This window comes from Quercus lobata, chromosome 12 (assembly GCF_001633185.2).
Source record: "Quercus lobata isolate SW786 chromosome 12, ValleyOak3.0 Primary Assembly, whole genome shotgun sequence".
NCBI lineage: Eukaryota > Viridiplantae > Streptophyta > Magnoliopsida > Fagales > Fagaceae > Quercus > Quercus lobata.
In genome coordinates this window covers 33,355,443-33,375,201 of record NC_044915.1, presented here as the reverse complement: position 1 = coordinate 33,375,201, position 19,759 = coordinate 33,355,443, and the positions used below count along the sequence as shown (strand labels likewise).

Genomic DNA, 19,759 nt, shown 5'->3' with positions numbered 1-19,759 from the left:
TGAACCCAACGCTATATTTCTTAATTCGATGTGAATTTTGACAAATCTATCGTTAGATTACATTATCTTCATATATTTTTCAAGCATACAAAATTTCAAGGTGATCAAAAATTAATAGTTATGTCATTAATCAATTGTTTAAATTCAAGTTTTTGTAATTTAAAATAACGCATAAAATATGAGTTTAAAGATCAATGGTAAATTACACCCGATTGGCATGAAAATTGGCATGCATGTTAAGAACATATAGAATATGTGATCCAACGGCTGGATTTTCAAAATATGAATTCAACAATAAGTTATTGGTTGGCGTAACATTTTTTAGAGTTACATCAAGTGTAACTTGAACCCAACGCTATATTTCTTAATTCAATGTGAATTTTGACAAATCTACCGTTAGATTACATTATCTTCATATATTTTTCAAGCATACAAAATTTCAAGGTGATCAAAAATTAATAGTCATGTCATTAATCAATTGTTTAAATTCAAGTTTTTGTAATTTAAAATAACACATAAAATATGAGTTTAAAGATCAAACGGTAAATTACACCCGATTGGCATGAAAATTGGCATGCATGTTAAGAACATATAGAACATGTGATCCAACGGTTGGATTTTCAAAATATGAATTCAACAATAAGTTATTGGTTAGTGTAACATTTTTTAGAGTTACATCAAGTGTAACTTGAAACCAACCCCACATTTCTTAATTCGATGTGAATTTTGACAAATCTACTGTTAGATTACATTATCCTCATATATTTTTCATACTTACAAAATTTTAAGATGATCAAAGATTAATAAATATGTCATCAAGCAATTGTTTAAATTCAAGTTTTTGTAGTTTAAAATAACGCATAAAAGATGAGTTTAAAGATCAAATGGTAAATTACATCCGATTGGTATGAAAATTGGCATGTATGTTAAGAACATATAGAACATGTAATCCAACGATTGTGTGAAAATTTGGGCAGAAGTTTTTCTTTTGAGTTTGTGATTGTGTGAGAAAATGCTTAATAAAATGTTATTTTGATTAATTGTTATTGATCTAAGAATATGAGTTATATTTTGGGAAGAACACAGAGCATAAACATGTTCTTCCCAAAAATTAATAATAATGAATGGAATAAAAAATTAATTTAATTATCTTATTTTATTTTAAAAAAATATTAAATTTGTTTTAAATCTTATTTTATTTCTAAGAATAAAAACATGTTCTTCCCACACGTATAAATTTTTTTTTCACCAAAAATTTTTCCCTCTTAATCTTTCCCTCTCACAAAATTTCCCCCAAATTTTTGCCCTCTCACTCTTTCACTTAGGGATTTCATGAGCTCTCTCCTTCTCATTCTCACTCTCTCTCACGATGCTCTCTCTTTCTCCCTTCACTCCTCTTCTCTCTTTCTCCCCTAACTCATCTTCGATCTATCCAACAGACCCATGTGCCACCGCCACCCACTGCATAGCCACCTTCTGCCACCGATGCTAGCCACCACCGCCACCGTCGACCTCCAATCTTGCCGTTAGGTGTGGCTTTTGCTCTCCCTCTCACCTTCGGCTCTCCCTCACTCCATCGCCATGGCTCCTTCGATTTGTACTTCGCATGGCCTTCAGATCCTTCGACTTACATCGCCGTCGTCGACCTCCATCCACGCCGTTCGTTTGATGCATCTGATATGGTATGAGTTTCACACTAATTTTACTATATATATCTAGCTAGATTCTTTATCTTCTTATTTTTGTTTCTTTTTGCTTTTTGGTTAAGAATTTGTGTGCTTGTGAGGCATTGGATGTTTTATGGGCATCGTTTAAATTTTTTGGGTGGTTTCTTTTCTACGTTATAAATTTGGTTGGTTGGTGATGCTCCTTTGATATGTGAGGAATTACATTTTACAGGTTTTGGGATTGTATACTTGTATTGTTAACTTGGTGGTTTAATAATCCGATATAGCAGGTGCTGGTAATTTGTCACTTTGATGACCGTCCAAGCTACCAGACAATTTGTCTCTAAGTTGCAGCTAGGAAGACCAAAAGCAAGGAATTGATACTGCTTTGGTAAGTTCATTTTTGAAATTTTAAAAATCTGAAGTCTACATGAATATTTGAAATGTCTTGAATGTTGGTTTATCAGATGGTTGTGTTTATGGATAAGCAAATGTGAAAAATGAGAAAAGTCAGTGTCCATGTTCTTCTCTAAATAATTTTATAAAGAGGGCTATCAATGATTTAAATCAGGATCCAAATGCAATTGAATATGTCTTAATTACTTTGAAGTAGCCAGTGCTTGATTATGAACTAGTAAACTTGTGTTACATTGGATTGCACTTGAATCTGGGGGTTTCTAATTGATTTTATTAGTATTACTATTACCTATATTCATATGGTTGAAGAATTGTGCATATCGTATCTATATATGTGAATGAGGACAAAAAAGCTATTTATAATATATGATACTTATTTCTTAAGGTTAAAGCCAAAATCGTAACTCTAAACTCAGATTCACCCTTATTGTATTTGTATACATTTATAATACAAAGCTATTTATAGAGTAAATTAGTTAGAGGACAACAAAGCTATTTATAATATATGATACTAAAATATTTCTTTTGCCTTGCTCTTTATGGCTCCTTAATTTATAAATCTCTCTCTCCCTCGTTTCTCTTTTTATTAAAATAGTCTATAGACCCTCTTTGAGACATACACGTAAGAGATATCATGCAATGTTTAATAGCATCACCATACTCTGATCTTACTACCATACAGTGAAGATCCAACTAAGTGTTTTAAAGAAGAAAAGTTATAAGTTGGCTATTGTCTTTTCAGAGTCTTCAAAACACCGGTTGTTTATCTCCTACCAAATGCACCACATCAAACAATGACTTCTAAAAGATTGTTCAGTAACTGGATTGGTTATATGATTAGAAAATTTAGAAAAAAAATATAAAATAAAAGTAATAATCACAAGGGAATAAGTGTCATTTTTAAAAAATAGGAGAGAGTTTTTGACATTTTCCAAAACCTCAAGGGAGGTTATTGTAATTTATCATTTTGCTTTTCTTTGTCCAATTCTACTTTGACTTGATCTCCATGGTGATTCCTCTTGGCCATTTTCTTTTATATTTTCTGTTAAATGGTTTTTTTTTCACCAACATGCATTTTATACCCCAAATTTTATATATTTTACTCTATAAAGAGTAAAGAAATTATAAAATGTCTCCATTTTTGTAATTTTTTTATTGAATTGAAATTGTTAGAATTATGGTTAAATAATTAAATTCACTATTTCTTTATAGCTTATGCTTTTAGAACAATCGGTAACTTATCATAGTATTAGAGCAGGAGATGTCTCTACCTCCCATTTAAAATGTTAAAAATCTCATATGTTGGGCCCCACTTATTAAGGGAGAGTTTAGGCCAAGGGGAAGTGTTAGAATTATGGTTAAATAATTAAATTCACAATTTCCTAATAATTTAAACTTTTGGGACAATTGGTAACTTATTAGAAATTATTATCATTCTATTTAGCTTTGTTTTGGTTTTTTTTTTTTTTTTTTTTTTTTTTTTTTTTTTTTGTTGAAAACTCCCCTTTATTTTAGTCAAAATCTCTTAAGACATAAATGTTTCCTCTCTCTCTCTCTCTCTCTCTCTTCCTTCTAACAAAATGCCAAGTTGTAAATGAATACATTACATTTCTGGAAAACAATTCATTAAGATTCCAGTTTATTACTTTAGGTTATAATTTGAGTTTATTATATTTGCACATGTTTAGACATTGTTGTCTTCACTTATGTAGGCTCCCTTTTAGTGCCTTGTGGGCCATATACAAACTTGGCACCCTGAGACCAATTTTCACTTTTAACAACATTAGGTGTGTAACAAACACGCGCACATGCCAGCTTGTATGAGTTGTATCTATACATAGATTCTTGCGCGCAAGTCTACAAAATTGTATGCACAAGGTGCATCTTGCATACAAGAAAAGTATGATTATATGATTTAGGATTTAGGATTGAGGCAAAGTGGTAAGTCCAACATGAATGATTGAAATGCCAAAATGGGTTGAGTAGGCGACTGTTAGCATGCCTATCTAATGGTTAGCTTTATGGATCGGCTTAAAAAGAACTAGTTGGACATGTTTACCTATTATATCAACATACAAAAACTAACATTTAAAATGAGTGTACTTTTATTCCTATTCTGATATCTCTATAATGCTCATGAAAAGTTATTCTTGGTGCTTTATTTTTTTAGCCCACACAACAGCAAACAAGATACTGGAAGTCTCCCTATGCTCCAGCAGGTGGTGAAGGTGTGCCTAACTGTTAAAACATTTATTGCTGAATACTTGCTTACAGCTATTCTTTACCATATTATATTTTCTCACAAGGGAACTAAAATTAACTCTTGTTCTTCTTTTTTTTGTAGATGGAGGAAGTGCTGCATCTGAGGATGGGACTACCAATGTATGAGACGCTGCTGTTGGCTCTTTACTCTTATGAGAACTGCTAATTGTTATTCGGATACCTACATAGGTAATGAGTACTTTTCTGTTGTTTTCCAAAATAAAGTCTGGTGAAAATGTTTTGTTGTTAGCTAAAGGAACAAACTATAATTATAATGCAATTGAGATTTATGAAGCTTCAGTTTCTACTGTTCCATATGTTTTTCTGTGTGGGACATCGCTGCTCATTTTATGATAAATGTAAATAAAAAGGCTTATGTATGACTAGCAAAAAAATTTTCTGTTGTTTATTATTATAGGTATCTGGTTGTATTGTTGAAACTATACATGTCCTTTGTATTTTACTTGGGAAATGACAATTGTCTCCAATTAACTCTAGCTTAAATGGTATAAGAATAAGGTGAAGGATGAGATTGTGAGATCGAGACTCATGGGTGCACGAGTAACTGGCTAATAAAAAAAAAGAATTGACAATTGTCTCTTTTAAATTTAATAACAAAAATATTTACATATTGTTTCCATATAGACAAAATTGTTAAAGATCATTGATGTGTTTGTCATTGGCGTGAAGTTTCAAGCTTTGGTGCCTTTTTCTCGACCTTGTTTGTAAGTCAGATTGTTTAACTCTCACTCTCAGTTTGGTTTCATAATTAAGCCAAGTCTTTCTTTTGAATGTGGCCGATTCTAGGTACAAATGGCTACATTTTAACTTTGTTTGAGTATGTAATGTGCTATGCACATTTAATATAATATCCATACTTCATTTTTCAGTCAAAACACTCTGTAACTCCAACACCCATGAATAAAATCTCTCATCTCCACCTTTGAAAGTAAGACCAAAAGTATTGGACAAGCTTAAAATCTGAAGTTTCTTTTCCCTTCTTTCCTCAAGGTAATTTCTTTTGTTGCCTAAACCAGTCTTGGGCTGCTTGAAATGATTAGAATTCTAAATGATTACAACAACAACAACCAAGCCATAATCCTAAATTTTTTGGGTTTGGCTTTAGATCTGGAACAGTTTGTTAGAATCTGTCACAAGTATTCTTTTCCACCATTCTATTCTATTTGTAAACTGAAATCATACTTCCTATTATTTTCTTAATTGAGATGTTATTTTTTACTACTACTACTAATGCTATTTTTTGTAATCCTTTACCTTTTTTTGCCCAGAAATTGATGATTGGTCGGAGGATTTTGATTTTGCAGAAGAGGTCTTTCAGATCCGTTCGGCGGATCCTATGTCCGTACACCTCCCAAACTCCGAACCCGAATCTATCCCCAGCCCAAGCCTCGGCGTCGTTTCGGTCCGCTGGTAGTCATAGTAGTATTCTTCATGTGAGTCCCCTGTTCTTCTTGTATTTTGATATCTCGGTGCGTCGTCGTTTTTAGCTTAATGATCAAGTCACATCGTTATTTATTTATTTATTATAGTTTTCATATAGAGTTAAATTAACATTTCTATAATTACCGTGAAACATTTATCAATTAGTCTAGTTTGTCACACCTAACTGAGCTTGGTATATGTAGGAAAATTTGAGGATGAACTAGTTCTTCATTGACTTTATTGGACCCTTTCTCAATACCATAAAGTGATCATGACCATTTTATGATTGGCACAACATTTCTTTGATGAATTATAATTGAATAGCTTCATAATTAGATATCAAGGTAAGATTATGTAGACCTGTCTTGGCTTCTGTCTTTCATCATAATTGTTGGCCTTTCTCCCTGAGTACACCACTGCTGTACTTAGTTTTGTTTTTTTTAATAAAATTTTCGTTACTTATCAAAAAAGAAAAAAGAAAAATTGTTGGCCAACTTATGCTTGAATTATATGGAACTCAAAGCACCTTGTTATTTAAGGATGCTTTCTACGTGACTAAAGGTTGAGGGTAAACTTACAAGTTTAACATGGATATGCTACAGATTACACAAGGGATTTCCCTTTTGTTAAAATGAATTTTATTTCATAATCTTTAAAAACAATATAAGATATGTTGTTTTGAGAACGTTTTAGAATTTTATTTCACACTTTAGAATTTTGATTATAGTATTAGATTAATTTCAGCGGTTGTTTTATTCAAATGAACACATCTTTTTTTTGTTAATTTTAAGATGGTGGTTATAGACAATGTTATGTATTTGATAATATATTTCTATGTTAATATTACATTAGTTTCAAGACATTTGTGGTGTTGTTAATTAATTACATTTGTGGTATTGTGTTAGTAGAGCTAAAACTATTACAGGTCCTTTGTAACAGGTTTGTGAACCATTTATTTACTAGCAAACAGCAGTTTTAAAGCCCACTAAAAAAAAAAAAAAACCTATAGCGGCGGTCAAAAAGCGCCGCTAAAGGTTCACATTTTATGTTTTAAATAAATACTTATAGCGGCGCTTATCGCCTGCCGCTAAAGGTTGAAACATATAGCGGCGGGCATGCACCCGCCGCTAAAAGTACATTTAGGTGTTCTGATCGATTATCTATAGCGGCGCTCATTGCCCGCCGTTAAAGCTAGACACCAACAGCGGCGGGCATTACCCCGCCGCTAAAAGTTAGTCCCACGAATTCTAAAGACGTATTGCAGCGGTTTTATGCCCGCCGCTAAAAGGTAAATCTATAGCGGCGCTTTTCGTGACCGCCGCAATCAACCTATAGCGGCACTGCAGCACCGACGGGATGGCCCGCCGCTATAGGTGGAATGTACCTTTAGCGGCGGTTCTGGACCGCCGCAATAGCCCTTTTTCTTGTAGTGTAATTAGAAAGTTTCTAATTTTGAATTATTGATAAAAGAGTGAATTAAAATGTTATGAACCTGTTCTTTTGATTGGAAAATTGATAAAAGATTGAACTGAATCAGAGAGAGACCAAATCAGTGTTACGAAATGAAAAAATAGGAGGAAAGGGAATATTGGATGCTTTGAAAAAGAGGCTTTCATGTATGAAAGTAAAGAACGTTGCCACATGCCTTTTCATTTTTTTAAGGAAAGTAAAGACTACAGAGTTGAAATGAAGACAAAAACAATAATAATGTCAACCTAATTTTCTTACTTTTCTAGGTCAAAATGGGCATTTGCCCCTTTCGCCCAAAAGATATAGCAAAATGCTCTTGTTTTAAAATTATCTAGCAAAATGTCCCTGTTTTGAAACTCGATTTTTAGAAAATCAAGTTTCAATGTAAAACTTGATTTGATGAAAATCGAGTTATTTGGAAAAATTCACATGGAACTTGAGTTCCATAAATTTTTTTTTTTTTTTTTTTTTTTTTTTTTTTTAAGTTTGATTGCCTATAACTCAATTTTCTAAAAATTGAGCTTTAATGTATTTTGCTAGATAGTTTCAGAATAAGGGCATTTTGCTACATCTTTTGGGCGAAAGGGGCAAAAGCCTATTTTTGCTTACTTTTCTAACTATGCGAATGTAATGTACAAACAAACCCAACGTCTAATTTTTCATCAATCTTGGATGATCTTCCTCCCTAGTCTCTACAATTTTATTTTCCATCATCGGTTTCTTCTATTTAAGGATGGAAATTTGAATTTTGTTTCCCATTGTTCTATGTATCATTGTTTTTAGGCCATACATTTTTTAAGTCATGCTATATCACACTTGTTCAAGTGAATTTTTTGACAAGTTTTTCTTTTAGCTAACGGCTCCACAAATATCAATTGATTCTCATTTTAGCCATGTCATGGATTTATTATTATTATTTTTTAAAATAAACATATACAGGAGAGAAGATGTGGGGTTGTAATACAAAAGTACATCGTACTCTATAAACTCCACTCAAATTTCATAAAATTTGAATATGTGTGTGTATGCCCAACAGCTCAAGGGACAATTTTTTTTATCTTTAGTTTTTTTTTTTTTAAATGTGCATACTCAATAGTTCAAGCGACACTATTATTATTTTTCTTTAGTTAAATAAAGTAAATGTGCACACCCAACCACTCAAGTGACACTATTTTTTTGGAGGTCTTACCTGGTAGATAACTTCCAAGTTCCAAGCATAAGAATTAAATGAAATTAAAAAAAATTAAAAAGTCCTCACAACGAAAATGTCCACTAAATATTCAAATTATTAGTATATGGTGGTTTTAATGACTGCACAACATTTTTTTATAAGAACTTCACAACAATTAATCATCGATGGGAGCAAAAAGAAGGAGAACCATTGGCAGGGATAGAGCCAAAGCTGAAGGTTGGGGGGGGGGGGGGTGCGTTTGGACTTTTAAAAAAAAATTATAATAAAAAATTGCAATTTCAAGAATAAATTTTTTTTTGGGGTCAATTTAATATTTTATCATCTATATGGGTCAAAAATTCAAATTGAGTTGTTGAGATTGGGTACGTTTTTAAAACCACGTTGTTTGGCCTCATGTTTTGTCATAGCCTCTTGCCACATTAGCTAGGCATTTTAAAGCCCAATTGACACTTGGTTTTTGCTTTCTTTCTTTCTTTTTCTTTTTTTTTTTTTTTTTTTTTTTTTTTTTTTTTTGAGAATGTGGTTTTTTCTTTTGATAAACATCACTGATAATGTTACAAACAACTAACATTCCTCCAATGTGGTCATCAATGGATTCAACGAAAATCAAGATAGTGAAAGAATAAACATAAAGTATAGGAGTAGCCTTTGTGCAGAGCATAAGAATAGCCTACGTGTGGGGATGGAAGGATTTTTGTCTAATATTTTGGTCATTAAGAGAGAGAATTTAGGCTAATTTCAATATTGAGAATCCAAAAAGAGCAGTACCAGAACTTGATTTGTGTTAAATTAAAAAGCCTGTTTTTAATTGCTTTTATTTTGTTTCATTCAAGTGCTATGTTCCTTGTATATATAAGCAAAGTTGCACTTTCCCTATTCATTCAATGAGAAATTTTTTTCTCTAATCTTCATATCTGAGTTTATATTTTGATATAAGATAGCAAACAATATATATATATATATGGGGTGTTGTGAGGGCCCTGGTCATAACATAGCTCTGAGATTAATTTTTTTTGGAGCCAATTGAACATTAACATTAAATATACCTATAGAAAAAAAAAAAATTCCCCAAAATACAGGGCCCCCCTTAGTCAAAGAGTAGCTTTGTCCCTAACCATTGGCATGCCAAATCAATGGTGGCACTAAAGACGAATAGTATTAACTATATACTTCTATAATATTTTCTATTTTCTCTATTCGGCTTCCTTCAAGTTGATGCTCCATTTTTATCTTCAAACTCTATGTCTTAGCATCTAGACCGTGGGATGCATTGTAAAGCACCTACTGATTTTGTCAATGACCTCACTGTTCTTGCATCTGCTGCTTAGAAAACTTGTTCACAGTTATAGTTTGGCTTTACCCCACCAACACTTGTTTCAATGAATCTAGCTCCATTTTCAAATACATCATTCACTGAGTAGAATTTCCATGACCCTCTTTCACCATTTCTCCATGTCACCTCTTAATATTAATGTCATGCATTATGTATGTGTTAGTATGGGTATATGCATTTTTATTACATAAATGATAATGGAAGTATTTAAATTTTACCTCCTTGTTCCCTGATTTTGGAGCTATGAATAGGTTGGCTTGACTCTTGACACTAGGATTCATGCTTCCCCCATGGTATATTGCATCCATCCCTAGTAAAGGTTGTTCACCACATGTGCATATCCAAATCGGATCCTGCAAAGTTGAGTTTTGGGCATTATTGCATACATTAATATATTATTATATGGTTGTGGCTTCATATATATATATATATATATGATTGAGTGGTCTCTGTGTAGAATTCCTTAAATGTGGAGGATCAATCACGTACCTTGGCATCCTCTGATTGCAATTAGGTCCAAAATTGTTGTACATTACCGTGACCTTCATGTTCTTATCACGCAAGAACCCATCATGTCCAAGAAGCATGACCTTGCCCTGGTTTTTGAACCATTTGTTGGAGATGGTGATATCTGTAGAATCCCGAGTTACATCCAATAGAACATCCTCACTTTCGTAAATTGTATTATGGTCTAGCCAGACCTTTGATGCAATAACCAATTTGATTGCATCTCCATCAACTTGACCTAGTGAACCTATCTTTGAGTCTGGACCCATTACATTGCTAGGTGGTTGGGACTGGCAATGGTGGACTCGAAGACCATGAACGATTATGTTGCTTTGTTATTGATATATTAGGTACATTTTAGTACTTGATCAGCTTAAAAATGCTAAATGTAATGAACGATGGTAGGGAGACAACTTCTTAGGTTTTTTAACAAATTTTTTAAGTACTCAAATTGTGACTAATCACTAATACAACATGGATTTTATGCGGAATCATCATTGACACCATGCTATCTCAACAATTGTGAAAATTTGACCAAAACAAAATTAAAGTGTAAATTGCATACCTTGTAGATCATCAAACATGCATTACCAGCAATGTGAACACTTGCTCCTCGACCATCAATGGTTGTGAAACTACTAATGAGAAGTGGTTTCTCAAGTCTAATGCGCATGCTTCTTTGGAATGTGATCCATCTTTTCCCTTTGATCATGGTTGTACCATATCTTAAGGTCCTCGGTTTTGGGTTGATTGGGTTGTCACTAGGATTAGTGACTACATATTGTGTGAGGCCCCTTCCAATGTTGTTTGTCATCTTCCTAGCATAACCCACTAAGCATGTGGCAAGTTGTTGTCTGTTCCTTTGCCAATCAGGGTTCCATCTCCAGCAATGATCAATCACAATCATTTTCAAGCCAGTTGGTGTGCTGTCGCAGGCAACCAAAAATAAAACCTATACTCCTAAAAATATATGTAGTAGTGCGAGTAAGGATCGTTCCCACGAAGAGTATCTAGCCTAGTTTTATGCTACATGAACAAGGAGGGGGGGGGGGTTTAAGTATAATGAAAACAGTTTTAAGAAAAACAATTAAGGAACAATTCAAATTGAAATATCGAAATCAATCAAGAGAACAAACCTTGGTCCAAGTCAACATCCACCATTGGAATTTTACAACTGATCATCGATGCAAGTATATATCAATTCACACTTTGAATATTCACCGTCGGAACAATTTTCCTATCTCTCCTTAGTTGTAGTTAATTAGAAAACAAGCGATCTAATAAACCCTAACTACTAAACAACCCAAGACAAGCGCTAAAGGTTTAATCTAGTAGCACCCTTAAGAATTAGAGAGATCAATGAAACTAAACAACACAAACACAAGCGGTTGCATTTAATTTAGTCAAGCATTCTTCCTAAGATCTAATAATTTCTGACGCAACAAATCATTAAATCTTGGTTGCTACACAAGTTAGAGAGATCAAACAATTACGGATTTGATATCTAACCTAGTAGTAGATTGCAACGAATAATAAACTAGTAGGCCTCCTAGTAATTAAACGAGACAATCATGAAAATAAGCACAGAAGAACATCCGATATTCAAAGCATAAATCGAACAATAAAAACAAATTAGATCTCACAGTTTTATTGATTCCAAGGCTTCAGTTTCCTTCGACCAAGTATAAAAGTATAGCCAAGCAAGGCCATGATGAAAACTCAAAGGAAAAAAATCAAAGAAGAGGGGAGAGAGAGGCGTGTGTGTAATTCTAATTTCTCCTCCCCCTTTTACACGTTAATTCCCCCTTTCCCAAGCCTACAAAATCTCCTAAAAATATTCTCAATAATAATATCCAAATCTAACTAATTAAGGAAAAATATTAAAAATAAATCAAAGTCCTAATACAATTAGGAAAGTGGTGTTTTTTAGCTGGAAATTTCGTGCACCAGATCTGGAGGCTTCCAAAAATAAACCACATCAGATACGCGTATTAGAATTTCAAGCAAAGGAACATTCCAGAACGTCAGCAGTGCAGGTGCAGCAACTTCAAGCCCGATTTCGACCTTGATGCAGCCCATATCTGATGCAGATTGGTTAAGGGAGAAGAAATTTTTTTAATATTTTATGTTGTTTTATCATTCCTAGTAGAATTAGGATTTATTTGCTTTTATGTGTTCAATTAAAATCCTTTTCCTAGGTAAATTAGGATTTTAATTGTTTTTCTTTTCCTAGTTAAATTGTTTTTCCTTTCTCAAGTAGAAGTAGGTTTATTATTTCTTTTCCTAAAAGAAGTAGGAGACATTCTATTCCTATAAATACTCTTTATAGAGAGGTTATTTATGTTATGTGTGTTTTGTTTTTGAATAAAAGTTTGCTAGAGAGGTTTTCTCTATTATTTTGCCTATTAGCCTAGTGTTTTTGTAGAACTTAGGTATAGTGGAAGAGTTGTAGTATTTGTGTGTTATAGATTCTGCTTCTACACGCCTATGCTACATCAGTTGGTATCAGAGCAAGGCTAGGTTCCTACCATGGCACAAAGAGGAGCATGTGGGGGAAGACCTTTTGCCATAGATGACGTGTATGAACACGATGAGGTTACATACGATGCACAATTAGAGGCATTCTTTCAACGAATAGAGGAGTGGTTTGATGCGCTTTCAAAGCAGCTCACTGCCTTAGTCATTGAAAACCGACCTCAAAACTGCCATCCAAATCCACGTTATGTGGAGGAGGAGTATTTTGATGTCAAGGAGGAGAACTACGATATCAAAAAGGAGAATGAATACATTGAAAGAGTCTGTGTAGTAAATTGGGATTCTCCACCAATTTATGATGACTATCCTGAAGATTTTAGTCAAGGAGAAAATATTGAACTTGATAAAAATAAAGTTATATACATATGAGATGAGCCCATAACTCACATCGTTGATGAGACTTTCGACATTCAGAAACAAAAGGTTATTGATCCCTTCTGGGAGGATTTTATTGAACAAGAATTGATAGAGGTCAACAAGAGGTGTGAACGAGTGATTTTAAGTAATCTTTGTCTAGGAGGAAGTGTGAAGTTTTTGGATGTGTGCAAGGATTCTTTTTTAGTACTTGCTTCATATATCTTGCCGTGGCAAAAGAGGTCAAGAATAAAAATCCGTACATCAAGATTTATTATGAGTGAGAAAAGATTGATAAGTAGCATACTAATTCGTCTTGTCTTGCACAAAAGAATAGGATGGAGAGGATTATTCGGGGTTCCAATTGATCGTGGAAGATTGCCACAAAACTCGAGGACGAGTTTTCCCTAACCCTGAGAGAATGATGCAGATTGGTTAAGGGAGAAGAAAATATTTTAATATTTTATGTTGTTTTATCATTCCTAGTAGAATTAGGATTTATTTGCTTTTATGTGTTCAATTAAAATCCTTTTCCTAGTTAAATTAGGATTTTAATTGTTTTTCTTTTCCTAGTTAAATTGTTTTTCCTTTCTCAAGTAGAAGTAGGTTTATTATTTCTTTTCCTAAAAGGAGTAGGAGACATTCTATTCCTATAAATACTCTTTATAGAGAGGTTATTTATGTTATGTGTGTTTTTGAATAAAATTTTGCTAGAGAGGTTTTCTCTATTATTTTGCCTATTAGCCTAGTGTTCTTTTAGAACTTAGGTATAGTGGAAGAGTTGTAGTATTTGTGTGTTATAGATTCTACTTCTACACGCCTACGCTGCATCAGTATCTCTCAAAACTCAAAACATGAAAGTTGTAGAGCTTTGTCTTGGCGTTCCATAGCATCTTGAATCATCTCAATCGGAGCTTGGATGAGAGAGTTATTTCCAGATTACAAAGCGATGTCAAAGCTGTCCAGAATCGCCCAATTAACTACGTTTTGCACTTAATGCCTCCATTTTAGGCACCAAATAAATATAAAAGACTAAATATTAAGGGAGAAAAATATGACATTTTGCATTCTCATCACCAGTACTGATCTTTGTTTTCTTAGCAAGACTAACATTAGGAGTGGATAGCATAACAATGACAAGAGCCAAAGCAAAGTGCCGAAGAATGGCAATGTTGAAAGCCATACTCATGTGCATGTACTAACTCAAAAAATGCAAACTGAGACAGAGAAAGAGGTGGATTGTACTGGCTTGCAAATAATTGGAGTGGTTAGTAATTTATATGAGTTTGTTTAGGTGGTTTTAAAGTGGATATTGAGAAGTGTAGGACACAAAATAAGCTATTAATAGGTATTGGTTTTGCTTCCTCGCCCCAATTTAAAATAGATTAGCTAGCTACAATTATGTAGCAGCCAAAATGATAGAGCAAGCGAGTGTTTGTGTCATTGCTGGGATAAAGAACGTGTAAAATTTGAAACTTCCATGTACAAAGACAGTAGCTACATGCAATTGGCTTCTCTCAAGTAAGGGTTTCTCTGCTAGGAGATATTATGGATGTGAACCATTTTGTGAGTGGTGGGTAGGGACAAAAAGTTTCACAATTTTAAGGTGTTAGTTAAAATTATGATTAAACTAATATCACTTTTACATGCGTTGATATTGCCATTATTATTTATAGATCAATAGTTGTAAAAAAATTATAGCACTAGATTTTTTGTTATTATAGAATTGTCTTTTTGTTATTTAATTATCAATTTACGCATTAAAAAAATGTGATTGGAGCAACAATGATACAAACATAATCTAGCACGCAAATATCTTTCGAATTGAAGGTGTCAAGTAAGTTTCCATTAACTCAACTAGTATAATTTCTTATAACCGAATAAAAAATCTGGGATTTGAACTCCACCTACTTTTAAAAACAATTGGTGTTTTAGGTTGAAACCATCTCTAAAAAACGAATTAAATGTGTCTACTAATTTAGTTGGTTCGATCTCTTGGTGTTTAATATTTAAGCTCTTTCTATTGTTTTCAATTAAAAAAATTAAGCTCTTATAATACCATAATTTTTATTTTGTTTTGTTTTGAGAATCTATCATAACTATTTCTAGTACATTATAAAATTAATTTTAATTTTATAGCATATAAGAAAACCATCGATCCCTCTTAACTATAAAATAAAATATAAAAACGCTCTGCAGGTTGACAAAAACTTGTCACAATCTCTTATTAAAAAAAAAAAAAAACTTGTCACAATCTCTCACTTTGACTTTTAGAGCACTGTTAATATATTTCATCAGTTCTGGCTTCATTAACTGATGATACTGCTTCAAAAATTTCCCTACTAATTGCAAAGTTAGGGATTCATCCTTGATTAAAAAAATAATAATAAAATACTCCAAAAAAAAAAAAAAAAAAGAACAAGATTGTCTTTTTGACCGAGTGACAGTTGCAAGTTTTAAATTTTTGAGGAACCTCCTTTTTCTAAAATATTTTTTATTTTTATTTTTAAATTTACGTTCATAAAGTTCCCATCCCATTCATTAACACCCTGTAATATTCATGTCTCTTAATTGACATTAATTGACTGTAATTTTGTTTTGCTAATCACCCTGTAATATTCATGTCTCTTACTCCTTATTGTTATTTGGCCATGTTACATGTTGGAGATGTATATGGCAACTGTACTCAAAGAAACATGTGGTATATTATTTGTTGGTCTTTCTCTTTTCTTAGTTCTTTTGATCTTTAAGATCAACATGAAAAGTTAATCATTATATTTTTTCTAGCTCCATTTTCAAATACATCATTCACTGAGTAGAATTTCCATGACCCTCTTTCACCATTTCCCCACATCACCTATTAATATTAATATTATGCATTGTGTATGTGTTAGTATAGGTATATGCATTTTTATTACTTAAATGACAATGGAAGTATTGAAATTTTACCTCCTTGTTCCCTGATTTTGGTGCAATGAAGAGCTTGACTTTTGACATTAGGATTCATGCTCCCCCCTATAGCATATTGCATCCATCCTTGATAAAGGTTGTTCACCACATGTGCATATCCAAATTGAATCTTGCAAAGTATGCTTGTGTGCATAAGTTCATAAATATATGATTGATTGGTTTATGCCTAGAATTCCTTGAATGTGGAGGATCAATCACGTACCTTGGCATCCTTTGATTGCAATTAGGTCCAAAATGGTTGTACATGACCGTGACCTTCATGTTCTTGTCACGCAAGAACCCATCTTCGTATCCAAGAAGCATGACCTTGTCTGGGTTTTTGAACCAGTTGTTGGAGATGGTGATATCTGTAGAACCTCGAGTTACATCAAGTACACCATCCTCGCTCTCATAAAGTGTATTATGGTCAAGCTAGACCTTTGATGCAGTAACCAATCTGATTGCATCTCCATCAACTTGACCTAATGAAAGTATCTCTGAGTCTAGACCCATTACTGTGCTGGGTGGTTGGAACCGGCAATGGTGGACTCGAAGACCATGAATGATTATGTTGTTTTGCTGTTGATATGTAAGGTATATTTTAGTACTTGGTCAGCTCAAAAATTCTAAATGAAATGAACAATGTTAGGGAGAAAACAATCACAATTTATTTCACAACTAGTACAACATCATTTGTATGTGAAATCATCGATAATATCACTTTTATTGTGTGCTAATTAATAATCATAACATGTTACCAAAGCAATTGTGACAATTTGAACAAAACAAAAATTGTGTAAATTACATACCTTATAGATCATCAAACATGCATTACCAGCAAATGTGAACATTAGCACCTCAACCATCAATGGTTGTAAAACTACTAATGAGAAGTGGTTTCTCAAGTTTAATGTGCATGCTTCTTTGGAATGTGATCCATTTTTTTCCCTTTGAGCATGGTTGTTCCATATCTTAAGGTCCCTGCGTTAGGATTTATTGGGTTGTCACTAGGATCAGTGACTACATATTGTGTGAGGCCCCTTCCAATGTTGTTAATCATCTTCCCTGCATAACCTGCTGAGCATGTGGCAAGTTGTTGTCTAGTATTTAGTTAGAGTTCCATCTCAGCAATGATCAATTGCATTCACTTTCATGCCACTGATCTTTGTTTTCTTAGCAAGACTAACATTAGGATTAGAGAGCATAACAATGACAAGAGCCAAAGCAAAGTGACAAAGAATGGCAACGTTGATTCCTTTCAAAGCCATATTCATGTGCATGTACTAACTCAAACTCATATAGAAAATGAGGCAAGTTGTACTGATTTGCAAATAATTAGAGTGGAGAGGGATATATATAGGTGGAATGGTTAGTAATGTATATGAGTTTGTTTTAGTGGTTTTAAGGTGGATGCTGAGGAGTGTAGGACACAAAAGAAGCTATTAATAGGTATTGGTTTTGCTTCCTCACCCCAATTTGAAATAGTCAGGTAGATATTGTGAAGTCGGTGGCTTGTTATCCTAATCCAAATTGTTTTAGAGTGGCGTATAAGACTTGATGTCCTATATCAAGTGCAATTATAATTCCTAATTGTTTTAGGACTCTTGAATTGGATATCTAAACCAGTTAGGTATCAATTTAAGAGTCCTAAAACAATTAGGAATTATAGTTGCACTTGAAATAGGACATCGAGTCTTATACGCCACTCTAAAACAATTTGGATTAGGATAACAAGCCACTGACTTCACAAATCTCCACCTTGGCTTGAATCCAATCATACCACACGAACGAAACTTCTCTGTCACCACCACCAAAGCCCTTTAGGGCTATCACAAACTGCAAATGCAAGTCAAGTCCAAGCAATGCTTGAACTTGTGCAAAGGAACTAGATTAGTCATCATATCAGCTGGATTATCTACAGTCCTAATCTTCTTAAGAAGAATACCTCCTTCATTAATAATTTCATGAATGAAGTGGAAGCAAACATCAATATGTTTAGTTCGAGAGTGATGGACTTGGTTCTTTGCTAAATAAATAGCACTTTGACTATCACAAAATACAAAGACATGCTCTTGATAAATTCCCAAGTTTTCAACCAAACCATGTAGCCAAATAGCCTTCTTAATGGCTTCGGTCACAACCATGTATTCAGCTTCAATGGTTGACAATGCAACAGTGGACTACAATGTTGACCTCCAACTCACTGGTGCTTTAGCAAGTGTAAACATATAGCCATGGTTTTAAAAACCGGACCGGATTGACCGATCCAACCGGTTCAACGGGGAACCGGACTTCAATTCGGACCGGTTATGATAAAAAACCAAAAATAGCATAAAAACTGCAAAACAGTGAAAACCGACCGATTCAACCGAAGAACCGAAAACTGACGCAGTCGAACCGGTTACTGGCCGATTGTTCATTTTTTGTCCTTTCCCAGCCTAAAACAGTAAAACTACGTCGTTTTTGGCCTTAAAAAACTAAACCTAAAGACTAACTCCTAACCTAACATTCTCATACTCTCAATCTCTCATCATTTCACATTTTCACTATCTTTGCCTCGCCTTCTCCGTCTCACTCAAGCTCAACTCAAGCTCACACTCTCTGCCTCGCCCTTTCCACCTCACTCAAGCTCACACTCTCTACCTCTCTACCTTGCCCTCTCTGCCTCACTCTCACTAGCACGCCACACCCACGCCTCTCAAACATTTTTTTTTTCCTTCTCATCCTCACGGGTCTGATCTCTGAAGTGCTAGGTTTTTTTATTCTTTTTGAGTTTTTTCCTTCTCGTTCTCGGTCTCGCCCTCGCCCTCTAAAGTGCTCTGCTCTCTGCTTCTCGGCTTCATCAGGTAACATTCTTTTCTTTTGATTTTGAATACTTGATTTTGATTTAGATTTTGATAATTTTCTTTTCTCGGTTTTTTTTTTTTTTTTTTTTTTTTTTTTTTTTTTTTTTTTCATTTCTATCATCTTCATCTCAGGTTCTCTGTTCCTTGACTTCACTGGGTAAGTGGTAACTTCTATCTTTCATTTCTATCTTTCAATTATTACTTGATTTTGATTTTGATAATTTTCTTTTCTCGGTTCTTTTTTTCTTTTCTTTTTTCTTTTTTTTCATTTCTCTCGGCTTCGTCTCAGATTCTCCATTCATCTTCTCGGCTTCATCTTAGGTTCTCCGTTTTCTGACTTCACTGGTAAGTGGTAACTTCTATCTTTCAATTATTAGTTTACAGAGTATGTTGTGGATTTGATTTACAGAGCATTATTGTTTGTGAAATATAAATTACAGAGTATTTTACACAGTATTTGTGGATTTTGTGTATGTTGTGGATTTGATTTACAGAGCATTATTGTTTGTGAAATATTGTTTACAGAGTATTTTACAGAGTATGTTGTGGATTTTCAATTTTGTGTATGTTGTGGATTGGATTTACAGAGCATTATTGTTTGTGAAATATTGTTTACAGTCTGAAATTGTTGAGTGAAATGGAGTCCGCCTCTATACCATCTAATGAACATGCTTCTACAACTGGGTCTAATTCTAATTCTTCATCTGTGAGGGCGAAATGTGATCCCGCATGGGATCATGTAACTGAAAAGTTGAAAGACGGAAAAAGTAGTTATAGATGTATA

At 33.7% G+C, this 19,759-nt stretch overlaps 1 long non-coding RNA gene and 2 pseudogenes across 3 annotated transcripts; 1 reads left to right on the top strand and 2 right to left on the bottom strand.

Annotated features, from left to right (window-relative positions):
• Positions 1–1,270: 1,270 nt before the first annotated feature.
• LOC115971034 lies at positions 1,271–6,029 on the top strand. 3 transcript variants are annotated; one of them, XR_004087201.1, is made up of 4 exons: positions 1,271–1,682; positions 1,955–2,058; positions 4,255–4,312; positions 4,429–6,029. It is a non-coding gene; the product is annotated as an uncharacterized LOC115971034 (long non-coding RNA). The 3 variants fall into 3 exon arrangements; XR_004087200.1 differs by having other exon boundaries at positions 1,900–2,058; XR_004087199.1 differs by having other exon boundaries at positions 1,272–1,682; positions 1,958–2,058.
• A 3,668-nt stretch (positions 6,030–9,697) lies between these two features.
• Positions 9,698–11,201, bottom strand: LOC115971032 (annotated as a pseudogene).
• Positions 11,202–15,932: 4,731 nt separating this feature from the next.
• LOC115970557 overlaps positions 15,933–19,759 on the bottom strand; it is a 49,656-nt pseudogene continuing 45,829 nt past the window's right edge.